The sequence below is a fragment of the Toxorhynchites rutilus genome, unplaced genomic scaffold (genome assembly GCF_029784135.1).
Source record: "Toxorhynchites rutilus septentrionalis strain SRP unplaced genomic scaffold, ASM2978413v1 HiC_scaffold_10, whole genome shotgun sequence".
Classification (NCBI taxonomy): domain Eukaryota; kingdom Metazoa; phylum Arthropoda; class Insecta; order Diptera; family Culicidae; genus Toxorhynchites; species Toxorhynchites rutilus.
In genome coordinates, this window is record NW_026599652.1 from 270,969 (window position 1) to 283,306 (window position 12,338).

Genomic DNA, 12,338 nt, shown 5'->3' on the forward strand with positions numbered 1-12,338 from the left:
GCGTATGAATGCGTCCGAGCGAAGTAATATTCGCACCCATTTACGCATTCGGCTTGGTGTTCCCGTGATGTAATCCAATAGCATCAGTTTGGCTTGGTGTTCCCGTGATGTAATCCAATAGCATCAGTTTGGCTTGGTGTTCCCGTGATGTAATCCAATAGCATTTGGATCCAAAAATGGTCCAGTCGGTAATTTTTCCGATCATAGAGAACAAACTCATTGCACCACTGATACGCTCAAAATATTTCAAAAATCCAAATATTTGTCGAGTTGTTATCCAATCAATTTTAGATCGCAACCAATGACGGAGAGGTCGAGAGAGAACGCGGTTTTGGTCATAGAATACGTCAACGGCGATCGCTTCATAAGTTTTCCAACCAGTGCTTTAAACAATCTTTGGTTTTTAAATTACAACATACGAATCAACAAATTAGAAGAATAAAAAAATTGATTGTTCTATTGTACATACCTTTCAATTCATCGACAACAGACATGCTTTCATTGCTAGACAACGTATTTCCAGTATCAGAATTCTTTTGTTTTGAGCCTGTTTGTTGTGAAGGAACGTCATTTCGAATGGCTGAATTTTGTGCGATATCGTCTAAAGATTTCTGGATGCAATCACCTGAAAATATACATGAGGGTAAAAAAGTATTTAATGAAAGTCATAGCCGGAAAATTACTTCATTTAATTAAAAAAAGTTAAGATAATTTAATCACAGTTGTTATCAATAACCTATTACAATGCTAATTGATTGGACAAAACACTTCAGTTTGTTTGTACTCATACATTTAGTTTACACACCGTCGGTTTCGTACAGAATCATACACGTTTTGTTTTACTTCTACAACTTTTTCGGACACGTTGCAGAGTTATGCTCACACAAACTGCGTCGTCAATCTAAGGACACACGGGAACTTCCGATCGGACACAATTTTTTCTTCACGCGAATTCTCGGGAAACAAAAACACACTTTTAGGTATAGTCTTTTTCTCTACACAAGCCAAAGGATAACTTCAAAAACACACAGCCCTCGGTTGAGTGCAATTTACGGCTGGAATTTTGCAATCGGCTGACTGCACACAAAAATTTTGAAGGTAGCAACGGAAGCGGGATCGGTTGAGCCAACACGATGTAATCACCTAAGACAAGACGTGACAACTGGCTTCTTACTCTTCTTTCTGCATTTTCTTCGACCAAGTGCTAGATAACAGGGAAGCGAGATGTGAAGGTTGCCAAATGTTATAAAATTTCGGAAGATTATTTTCCCATGAAAAACATGTGTTCTTCGTATCATGTATTTTCTGAGTTGCATAATTTTTTTTGTATTAATCTTCCGACCGAATATCACATATTTTAAACAATAAGTATTTTCCTGTTATTTTGGTATCCAAAAAATAAAATGTGAAGAGATAAAGAAAACTAGAAAACGTAGATTTGATAGTAGGTGTATGATATGTTGACATATATGAATTAAATTCAAAGTTCATTTTATTTATCAAGAGATTACGGGCCTTACCGTTTACACTTCAAGATGAAAACGGAATGGACGACACGCCATGAAATTTCGTTTTACGAGTTAGAGAAAATGATGGGTTTTCAGGTAGAATGAACACTCTTCAAATAGAAATTATGAATGAAAATTAACTTCTCCGTATCATATTAGTGTTGATTGTGAATGGAAAACTTTGCTTTCTTCATTTGGTAAAATAATCTCGTACAAAAATTGTATCTGAAGATAATTTTATATTATAATGAGTAGTTTTAGTGAGAATATCGCAAAGTGTATAGAAAACAGGTCAAGTTAGGGTAAGAAAGACGTTCTTCAAGTAAATAAATAACGCCAAGTAAAAATTTTCATTCAGGTTTTAACAATTTAAAAGTGCCTTCGGGCCGAGTAGTAAGACTTGTTAAAAGCTTATTTCGTTTCCAGATATCGATACCGTATCTCTGTCATCGCGGATAAACTTCAATTCGTTTTTACCGTGGAGTGTATACGGAAATAAGGCCTTATAATTTAACTTTGATATCGTTCAAATACTAACAGTACTGAAATATTGATAAAATCATACATTCCCAAATAATAACATAGCGTTTATTCAGGTTTTTTTTCTGTAGGTATGTATGGTTTATTCAAGTTCCAATATGATTTTAAATACTTTTCTGCTGCGTTGGTTGTTATTTGTTATTAGATTATAATTATATTGCTAACTGCTTTACGGTTGGAAAATAATTGAATGCTCTTCTTTGTTAGGTCGCTGCTATTATGCTATGCTAGATGGCAAAATAATCCCGAAAAGATGTAGGGTGGAAATTCCGATGCAATGTTTCCTTCTCTTCGGGAACACCGGACGTAATAGAAACGAAAATATACAAAACAAATCCATTATAGAAATTATCGCTAAATTGAAATGTGAATGCAACAATTATTCAATTTTGAATATATTTGGCAACATATTTATCTTTGTTAATTATTTTACTCATTAGCCAATCAGAAGGCGAGTTGCAAGTGGTCCGAGTTTGACAGAAGTGGTGGTCCGGAATCGGCCCCCTATTGTCATGTCTCGTCTCAGGCTTCGTTTATTGCGATAGTTGCACCGTATTCGTTCGATTAATAATTGATTTCTGTATCGGGGATCACTAGTCACCAATATCTACACAGTAGAATATAAATTGAAGCATTGTTTGTTTACAATGACATAAAGCTGCAAGGTCATCACCTGGTCTTATAGAAGGAGGAAGGAGAATAGAAGGAGTTACAGAGTATTGCTGTACGAATTTTCAAACGCGTTTTTCTCAAAACCATGTTTTTCAATTGGTGGTATCAATATATCAGGATCTACTCGACCGATTTGGCTGATATTTTTTATCAGCATTTAAAAATTAATTATCTAAAGCGTTACATGCCGTTTTGACGTAGAACTACGTCTTTCATTAAGGGTGCCAAATCAGAAAACAGGTCACGTTTTTATGAAATAAAGTTAATGTTAATAACTATTTTTGCCGCGAACAGATTTTGGCGATTTACATACTAAACGAATCGGAAATTCCCTAAGATTTGTTTAATATGCTATACATTGGAATCTCCTGGTTTGTAAATGGTTAAAATTCATGAAAACTTTAAGCGTTTTCATTTTTCCTTACATTTGTTCTGTCCATTTGCGTGCTTTCCAGAACAGAGCTGTCAATAACGAGCATTGAAGGGGAAATCGTAGGATTTAAAGTCTCCGCGAACAGAGGAAAAGAAGAAGATTGAAGGGGAACACTTGCCTAGAGTATAAACAGTGGATCTCGCTGAGGCAAACTTTTATCATTCCACTCCGACCGTCGACAGAGACGGACGTGTTTGGAGCTCCATTCATTACCTGATTTTTAAAAAGCTATTTATTTCTCTTTTCAGATTGTCTACCTGCGATTCATCAACTACCTGTCTGCCCTTGAGGACTACAACAATGGGGAAAACCCGGTCAACCGACCCAGGCATACCACATGGCACCAACAAACGACATCGATCGGACACCGGCAAGGAGCCAATATTAGAAAGAAACCGCTATGCTTTATTGGATGGCCATACCGAGGAGGAACCAACTACCGAGAAAGTAAATGTAGAGAAAAAGGTGAAAGTACCACCTTATTTTACAACATCGAGAGATATAGGAACTTTGAGGTCTGAACTGCTGGCGCTGAAATTGCAGCCAGTTTTTAAAATATGCAGCATCGGGATTAAAATCACTAGTCCCAACCTGGAGCAATATAAAATAATTGGATCATACCTGAAATCAAAAAATCATGAGTTTTACACTCACGATACGCCGTCTGAAAAACCATTTAAGGTGGTGTTGCGAGGTCTTCCTGCTATTGAGTTGGAGGATATTAAAAAAGATCTGGAACAATCATACAATATTCAGCTGTTAGCTGTATATCGGATGACTAGGCATAAAACGCCAGACAATGGGTATTCCAATGTTTTGTACCTGATCCACTTCAAGAAAGGATCAGCCAACATAACTCGCATAAGAGAAATCAGTGAGATCTTCAACATCTCGGTACAATGGGACCGATACAAACCTCAACATCGGGATGTAACGCAATGTTCAAATTGCCTTGGTTTCGGACACGGAACAAGAAACTGTCACATGAAAACTCGTTGTGGCAAGTGTGCTGCTGACCACCTAACAAGCACTTGCAGCCTTCCAGAAAAAGAACCTCGCAAATGCGTTAACTGTGGCGAAAGTCACCAAGCCACCAGCCGTAGCTGCACAAAACGTGCGGATTTTAAACGTATCTGGAAGCAAGCTACTGATAAAACACAGAATAGGAAGAAGGTTCCAGAATTTACTGACAAAGAGTTCCCTCCAATGGTTTCTCGCACGATTCCTGTTCTTCCTCCTCTTCCACTTCCTACAGGTCGCCCCCAAACGGCCTCTTCTAGCGAAAAGCCAAAAAAGGAGCAACCGAGCTATAGTAAGGTTGCAGCTATTGGTTTATCACCTACACCAAAACCTTCACCTCATTCCTCTTCTACTGAGGAGCTTTATAGCATGCAAGAACTTGCAACCCTGTTCTTGAACTAGATCGACAGACTAGAAGTTGTCGCAACCAACAGGAACAAGTACAAGTTATGCTACATTTTTATTTTAACCATGGATCGGTCATCTCTAAGGCTAATTAATTGGAATGCCTGCTCTCTTAAGAGTAAGCTTATCGAGTTCACTGACTTCCTGGTGACAAACAGCATCAACGTAGCTATCGTTACTGAGACGCATCTTAAACTAAATATTAATATTCGAGTCCCGAATTATCGTCTATTGAGAATGGATCGTGCTGGTTCTGGTGGAGGAGGTGTTGCCTTAGCCATCAGAAATAACATCAGATATCGACTTTCGCCGTGTCTGAAACTCAACATCATCGAAGCTATTGCGGTCTACTATCCCAAACAGACGTCAATCAGAGATGGCTCAGCGTTGCTTCTTAAAAACGATATCATCAAGCTAACACGAAGGCAGTCGAAATACGTCATCGGCGGGGACATTAATGCTCGACATCAGTCCTGGGGAAACCAAAGGAGGAATCAATATGGAGTGACTCTAAATGATGATCTACAGTGTGGGCGCTACAGGATTCTTAGTCCAGCGACCCCCACTCGCATTTCTCGTTCTGGAGTACATTCCATAATTGATTTCTTCATTACCAACATGGATCGCCACATCGGTGATCCTATTGCCCTTAACGAGTTGAGTTCGGATCACTTCCCAGTGATGGTTGAATTGGGAGTGAATGTCGTAGTCAGGAGGCCACAATGTAGACGGGACCATCATCGTGCGAATTGGGTGGAATTCCAGCAGCTTATTGACAACAACATTGATCTCAATCAGCCTCTTGAATCTCCCGAAGATATCGAAGCAACAGGTCTGCTCTATTCAAACTGCAGTTATTCAGGCTCGCCAAAACCACATCCCAGAAACGATTCAGGTGAGTGACTCTGTTCAAATTGATTCCATTACTAAACATTTGATTAGGCTTCGGAACCTCTATCGAAGGCAGTACCAACGTACTGGTATTCGAGAGAGGAAACGACAGTATAATCAGTTAACCAAGGTTATCCAGGCCAGAATGATTGATCTCCGTAACAAAAAATTCGCAAAAGATATTAGTAAACTTCCGAATAACTCCAAGCCTTTTTGGAGGCTCGCTAAAATTCTCAAGACCAAGTCTAATCCTATTCCTCCTCTTCTTCAACCTGACAATTCAGAACGATTGATAACACCTGCCGAAAAGGCTAATGCAATTGGCAACCATTTCGCTAGTTCACACAATCTTGGCCAGAACATTACAAGTCCATTTGAAGCTTCGGCGAATGATACTGTAAGGGCTATTGACAATATCCATTCTGTACCTCAAGAGAGTGAAATCATCTCGACTGCAGAGGTTATCTCGGTTATACGCTCGTTGAAGAATATGAAGGCCCCCGGCTTCGACAGTATATTTAACATTGAGTTGAAACATCTTAGTAACAACTTATATGAAATTATGACTTCTGTCTTCAACAGATGTCTATCACTTGGCTACTTCCCCTCGAGTTGGAAGTTGGCAAAAGTGATCCCGATACTAAAACCCGGAAAAGATCCTTCTTCTTCAAAGAGCTATCGACCAATTAGCCTCCTCCCAGCATTTCGAAAGTATTCGAAAAAATTATATTAACGCGCATTCTTGCTTTTGCAGATGAGCACAATATATTTTTGGATGAGCAGTTTGGATTCCGAAAAGGTCACTCTACAATTCACCAGCTTCGTAGAGTATACAATATAATCAGACGAAACAAGTCAGTTTCAAAATCATCTGCCATGGCACTTCTTGATGTTGAAAAAGCATTTGATAATGTTTGGCATAATGGTCTCATTTACAAGCTTCAGAACTTTGGTTTTCCTACATACTTGATAAAAATTATAAAAAATTATCTTTCTGATAGAGCGTTCAATGTTTCTATAAACAAAATTTCATCAGAGAAATTCATTGTGAATGCAGGTGTTCCTCAAGGATCCATCTTGGGACCAATTCTTTTCAATATCTACACTTCATGCTTGGTTTTAAAGTCTGTGTTAGGGAACATTTTTCGATGAGAACAAAAGTCCCCCTACTTTCATGTATTTGCAATGCCGATTTCCCCAAAGCTGCTTGGTTTTGATGGCTGTGTTAGGGAAACCGTAAATCGGGCCAATCAGAACGATGCAGTTAGGGCGTTTAGATAACGCCTAATATTTTACAGTTATTCAATTGTTTATCTAATGAAAAACAACATATTCCCTATCAAGTGATGCAAACATCTCTCCTATCCAGTAAGAAATGTTCGAGCTATAAGCATTCGAAATCTTTCATTTTTTCCTGCATGTTCTGTGTTTAGGTTTTCATTTTACCCTCCATATATTCCGGTTATACGTAGTCCCACGTCAAAACGGCAAATGGTTTTAAAAGTTATAGTTTCTGCAGCAAATTATTTATTGTGCATTCGTCTACATTCGAATTAAAGGTAAAACCTTGTAAAATTATATAGATTTCAATTTATAATTTTTCTCATTGATTTTTAAAGAGGTAAGCGGCCACAGGAGGTTACTCAGCTGGAGGTGCTGGAACCGGGTTTTGTGCCGCTTAAAGATAATTAACTGCCACATCCGCAGCAACCGGCCTGGGAGGAACCATTCGTGCCCGAGGAATGATATTTGGTCTCACTCCGTAAGCATTGTTGATCTGCTGAACGACAATTCTGCGAGCTTTTTCCAACCGATCGGTGTTATTGTTGCGGAAACAGCCGAGTTGATATAGATAGAGCAACACTCCTACGAAAACTACCGTTAAGCATCTTGCCGGAGACGAGTATAGATATACAGGTCGGACTCGATTATATGTGATTCGATTATATACAATTTTGGACTCGATTATATACAGCTTGGAAAAAAAATTTTTTTCTAGCTTATTTCAAGAAGGAAGAGCCTTTCAGCGTTAAGGTGATGTTTAAGTGGCTATTACATGTGCAGTGGGGTAAAAATCGGGATTTTTTAAGATATTGCTTGAATTTTCACCAGGAATTGTTTAGAACGATATTGCAGCCAAATAATGAAAGATAGAAGTTGGGCGTCAAAGAACGAATTTTAGAGCGGTTAAAGAACTTCAATTTAATTGTTGCAAAACAATGTAGTTCAATTTAAAATTTTAGGATAAAATTAATAATAACACATTAAAAAATATTAACTTTGAAGTTTTTCACTTCCAAAATGTTATTAACATCCACTAATTGAGTTGTTCCACTACTAATCCTGTACTAATTTTTCTCATCTTGCAAATGAAATCATCAAAATTGTCTTCCTTAGCGTACTTTTTAATGTAGAACCAGTTTGAAGCAACAGAGTCCGAAACAAAAAAAAACTATCTCTTCTCTGTTCTATAACTCTGTCATTGTTGAAATTCGAAAATATGCGTAGGAGTATTTTTTTCATCAAATATAATCGTCTATCACCTCCTAAGACAATCTGGAAAAATTATTTTTTTTCGTGTGAGAAAGGTGTTTTCTGACTTAAAGGGGATGAATCAAAAATCAAATTCCTCTTTTATTTTCAAAAATCGAAAAATACATGTAAAAAAAACAAATAAAAAAAAATTTGACTCGATTATATACAGTGAACAGAAATCAAAAACTGTATATAATCGAGTCCGCGCTGTACCACGGTCATCAGGATTCACACCCGACACAAGGTAAAGAAAATGTCCAACCAGTCACGGTTTTCTTGCTCCTCGACCACAATATTAGGAAACCTTCTAGCCGGGCAGCGCCCGCCTCCGCAACTGTCGCAGGTTGTGCTTTAAGTGTTCCAACAGCGGTAATGGCAGTGGCAGTGCCCGAGGGTACATTTGATGAAGCAGCTGCTGATGGTGAAGTTTCCGCGCCCACTCCAATCGCAGGTGATGATGGCATTGGAGAGCTTGCGCTGTTTGGTATCGTGGATTGACTAGATGATCCTTGATTGACAGGTGTTGGCGCTGGTCCGGGATCGCCCCATTCGAAGTTATCGAAGCTGGAATGCTACCGGCTGATGGCATTGGCGAGAGGTATGGGTAGTATGCTAGGTTCGACAAAGTATGTGCGAATATTGGATTTGGACGGATGTTAGCTGCTGATAGATTTGGCGGAGGGCTCTACATTGGTGAAGCTGTCATTGCAAGTTTGCTGGGGCACTTGGAATCAATGTTGGTGGATTGGTCTGTCCATTAGATATCACATTGATTTGAGTTTGCTGACCTTCATAATGGCGGATCTAATATAATGCTATCTTTTCTTCCCGATGTGCGGAAATGCGAATAGTGCTGTTACATTTAAGAAAGAAACAAATGACAATCTTACATTTTTTTTTAGAATATCCTCCTCAGATGGACTCTCATTTGCAAATTTTGTTTTTGAATTGATCTTTTTGTACACAAATGCGATAGAGCGCACCAAATCTAAACAGTGCCCTTTAGGAATTTAGTAAATATCATTACCTCCAGAGATGCCAGCAGAAGGTCTTCGTCGAAAATATGAAATGTTGATGTGTATAAATACCTGCCAGCTACCTTTGTAATCGTGAGAATAGTAAAGTGATGTTTGAAAAACTGCAGGGAATTGAGTCAAGACATATAGAAAAGAAATACGATAGCCCTGTAGACTGCAACAGAATAGAGTCTCCGATAAAAATTTAATATCAGTAAAATTGCGAACTTGTCTGCAAATTTGGCATCCTTGCAATGATGATAAACAAATTTCGAAATAATTCGAAGACGAACGGATTGATAAATGTGCTTAATCGAAGTCGAACGGGTTACAAAATGCATTATTTTGCCAATTTCAACCCGTTCGGGATCCGGAATAGAGGTGAATTCCTTAATATTTTCCTTCGTTGATCGTATTGTTGTGAACCTATTCACGTTGGAGAGCATATTCGAACATATTCGTTGGCCGAGGCATTTTGATGTAATGTAATACTTTACTATTTTTGAAAGCATAGGCAGCCGTGGCAGTGTTCCGAGCTATGCAATACAATTTTCTTACCCAATGTTAAAGTTGCTTAAACTTACATTATACACCCAATAAACGTAAAAATAATAATTGTATTGATATCAATAAAATTTTATTCTATTGATTTTCATGACATGAAACGCTATGACTAAGGAATAACATTTTATTGAGTAGTTTTTATAGCTGTTTCGATGATGTTGTCTGGCATCAGTGTCGAAAAAATAACGAATTTCACCAAACAAACAAAACCATGGTCGAAGATTGGAAAATGAAAATTTAACTTTCAGAGCACTTGCTCGAGTTTTGATGGGAAGTGTGCGAAAACGATCATTTTCTTCACACTGTTTCGCAAAATTATAGATTTTCGGGCGAGTGATGAGGCGGGGACATGAAAGAAATGAGCGCCATTGTGGCTAGCTTCCACTTTAACCTTAATATAGAGAAAACATATTGGAAACGGAAAAAGTAATTTTCTTTTATAATTTTTAGTTTGTGTTTAATTCAACCCAATGCGAATTTTAATTGGACTAACAACACCTACACTATACCATATGTAGAGCATATGGGAAATCACTTTTTCTAATATTTCTTCACTTCTACAATTTTTCTCGCCGCTTAACCAAACGACCCGTTCTCGAGCGGAAAAACAGCTTGATTTTTTATTTATGAAAATTGAAATAAATCGTTTCACATATCAAGTAATTTTCACCACAACACAAAATTTACACTTACACTTGTGATCATTTTTTCACAATACACGATCGGCCATTGATATGAAATTACACGAAGCAACATTTCGGTGGGAGCAAAAGCGCCCCCTATGTATTTGCATGTTTCTTCTTATTTTCCTTTGTTTACGGAGACTTTAAATCTAACGATTCAATCGTCTCCGATTTTCTTTTCTACTATTTTTATTATTCTAGTTTCAAATGTTCTATATTTTCCTGTAAAGTCCTGTTTCTTTCAAAAATTCAATTAAGTTATTCTCCTGAATGTCATCATTACTCAATATATCCCTTAGGTTTTTTCCAATATTAATCCTAATTCTAGCATCCTTCGTATGTTGACAATCCAGTAGTAAGTGACTTACAGAGATGGGAGCCTCGTTGCAAGAGCATTGAGGTTTTTCTTTATTTCTTTGAAAAAGATATGTATGAGTGACCTTTGTATGGCCGATTCGAAGACGGGTGAGAAGCCGTCTTTCCTTACTGTTGTTTCTGTCATGCCATGGAAGAGTGGTATTTTTAATTTTTTGAGGAAAAGTTGGTCTGTTGTTTCTCCAGGCTATGTTCCAACTTTGGTGGATCTGCTGTTTTACCCAAAGTTTCGCATCGGAGCGAGGAATGGGTACATTAGGGGGTTCTTGAATTCTGCCCCTACCGGCTAATTTGTCGGCGACAATATTTCCAGGAATTCCGGTATCACCGGGAATCCAACAGAAGGTAATATTTTTATCTGAGGCAGCTTCTTCTATTGCAATGATCCATGGGTGAAGGTTTTTACCTTTTCGAAGAGCCCGGAGACAGCTCGCGGGATCATAAAACAGAACAATAGGAAGAGAATCATGTGTGCACTCTTGGGTAGCGATTAGAAGCGAAAATGCTTCTGCGCTAAAAATAGTGCATTGTGGAGGAAGCGAGAAACTACCAGTATATCGGTTTTCAAAAATACCGCAACCGACACCATCAGTGCTTAGTGTACTTGATGTTCAAACTGGAATTTTGTTACTACGAGGTGATTGAAACAGGCCTTCACTTTTGATGGGAGATCTTCTGCACGAACTTCCTTGAGTAAATCAAGGTTAACATTCGGCGGTTTTACATTCCAATTCCTTTCCATGACCGTCAAATGTACACATATATCGGGAAGATTCTAATTCGTGTGTTCTTTGAATTGGTCCTTTGCCCGAGATATTAATGTAACATCATGGTCACGGTCAGGAATTGAAAGGTAACGAATAGCTCTATTTGTTACAATCTTCGTAACGAGTCGATCAAATGGTAGTTGCCCACTCTCTGCCATAACAGCGAGGGTAGGACTTGTAACGAAGGCACCAATGGCTATCTTTATTGCCTTGTTATATACCGGTTCGATCGTTTTTAGTGGTTTTTCACCACCTCGGCTGAAGATGCTTACTCCATAGAGAATTTTTGGTATTAACCAAGCATTTATTATCCGTAAAAGAGATTTCCTATGTCCCAAAGCTAGATTGCCAGAAATCGCCTTCAATAGATTCAATCTATTGCGGGCATCTTTTTTGACCATCTGAGCATGTGGTTTAAAAATCAGTCTCTTATCAAAAGTTACTCCAAGTATTTTGAGAGTTTTGACTGAGGGAATTTGGGTTTCGAAAATTTTAGGGTTGGAAACTTTGAAGTGAGCTTTGGGATTACATATATGCAGAAGTTTTGATTTTTCGGGGATATATCGAAACCAGCCCCGTTTTGAACAGAATCAATCGCTTTCTGAAGTCTTTTGACGTAGGACTACGTCTTACATTTCTATACCGGGGTGTAAAATCAAAGTTTCGAAAACGAAAGCGTTACGCCGGAGACCGAGATTTTGAGCGTTAATAGCTCCTAAACAACTGAACGAAATGGTATGATAAACACTTCATTCGATAGATAAAATGTCTACGCGTTCTATACTTGTTACTTTCTGATCCAAAAACTTGTTTCAATAGTCTTAAAATTGCTTTCAAAACAGGCTATTGAAATCACCAATCGGTATATAAGCGAGCGCCGCTCGGAAATCCACTTAGTTCTAATTGAACAGCGATTGGAGCATGTTGTC

The 12,338-nt window shown here is 38.2% G+C and overlaps 1 protein-coding gene across 1 annotated transcript in view; it reads right to left on the minus strand.

The window, feature by feature from the left end:
* Positions 1-12,338, minus strand: part of LOC129781445 (uncharacterized) — a 324,032-nt gene that overhangs the window by 258,215 nt on the left and 53,479 nt on the right. Inside the window, exon 6 of the mRNA XM_055789175.1 lies at positions 470-625. The gene's annotated coding sequence lies outside the window, so the exon portion shown is untranslated. The remainder of the gene's footprint in view (positions 1-469; positions 626-12,338) is intronic.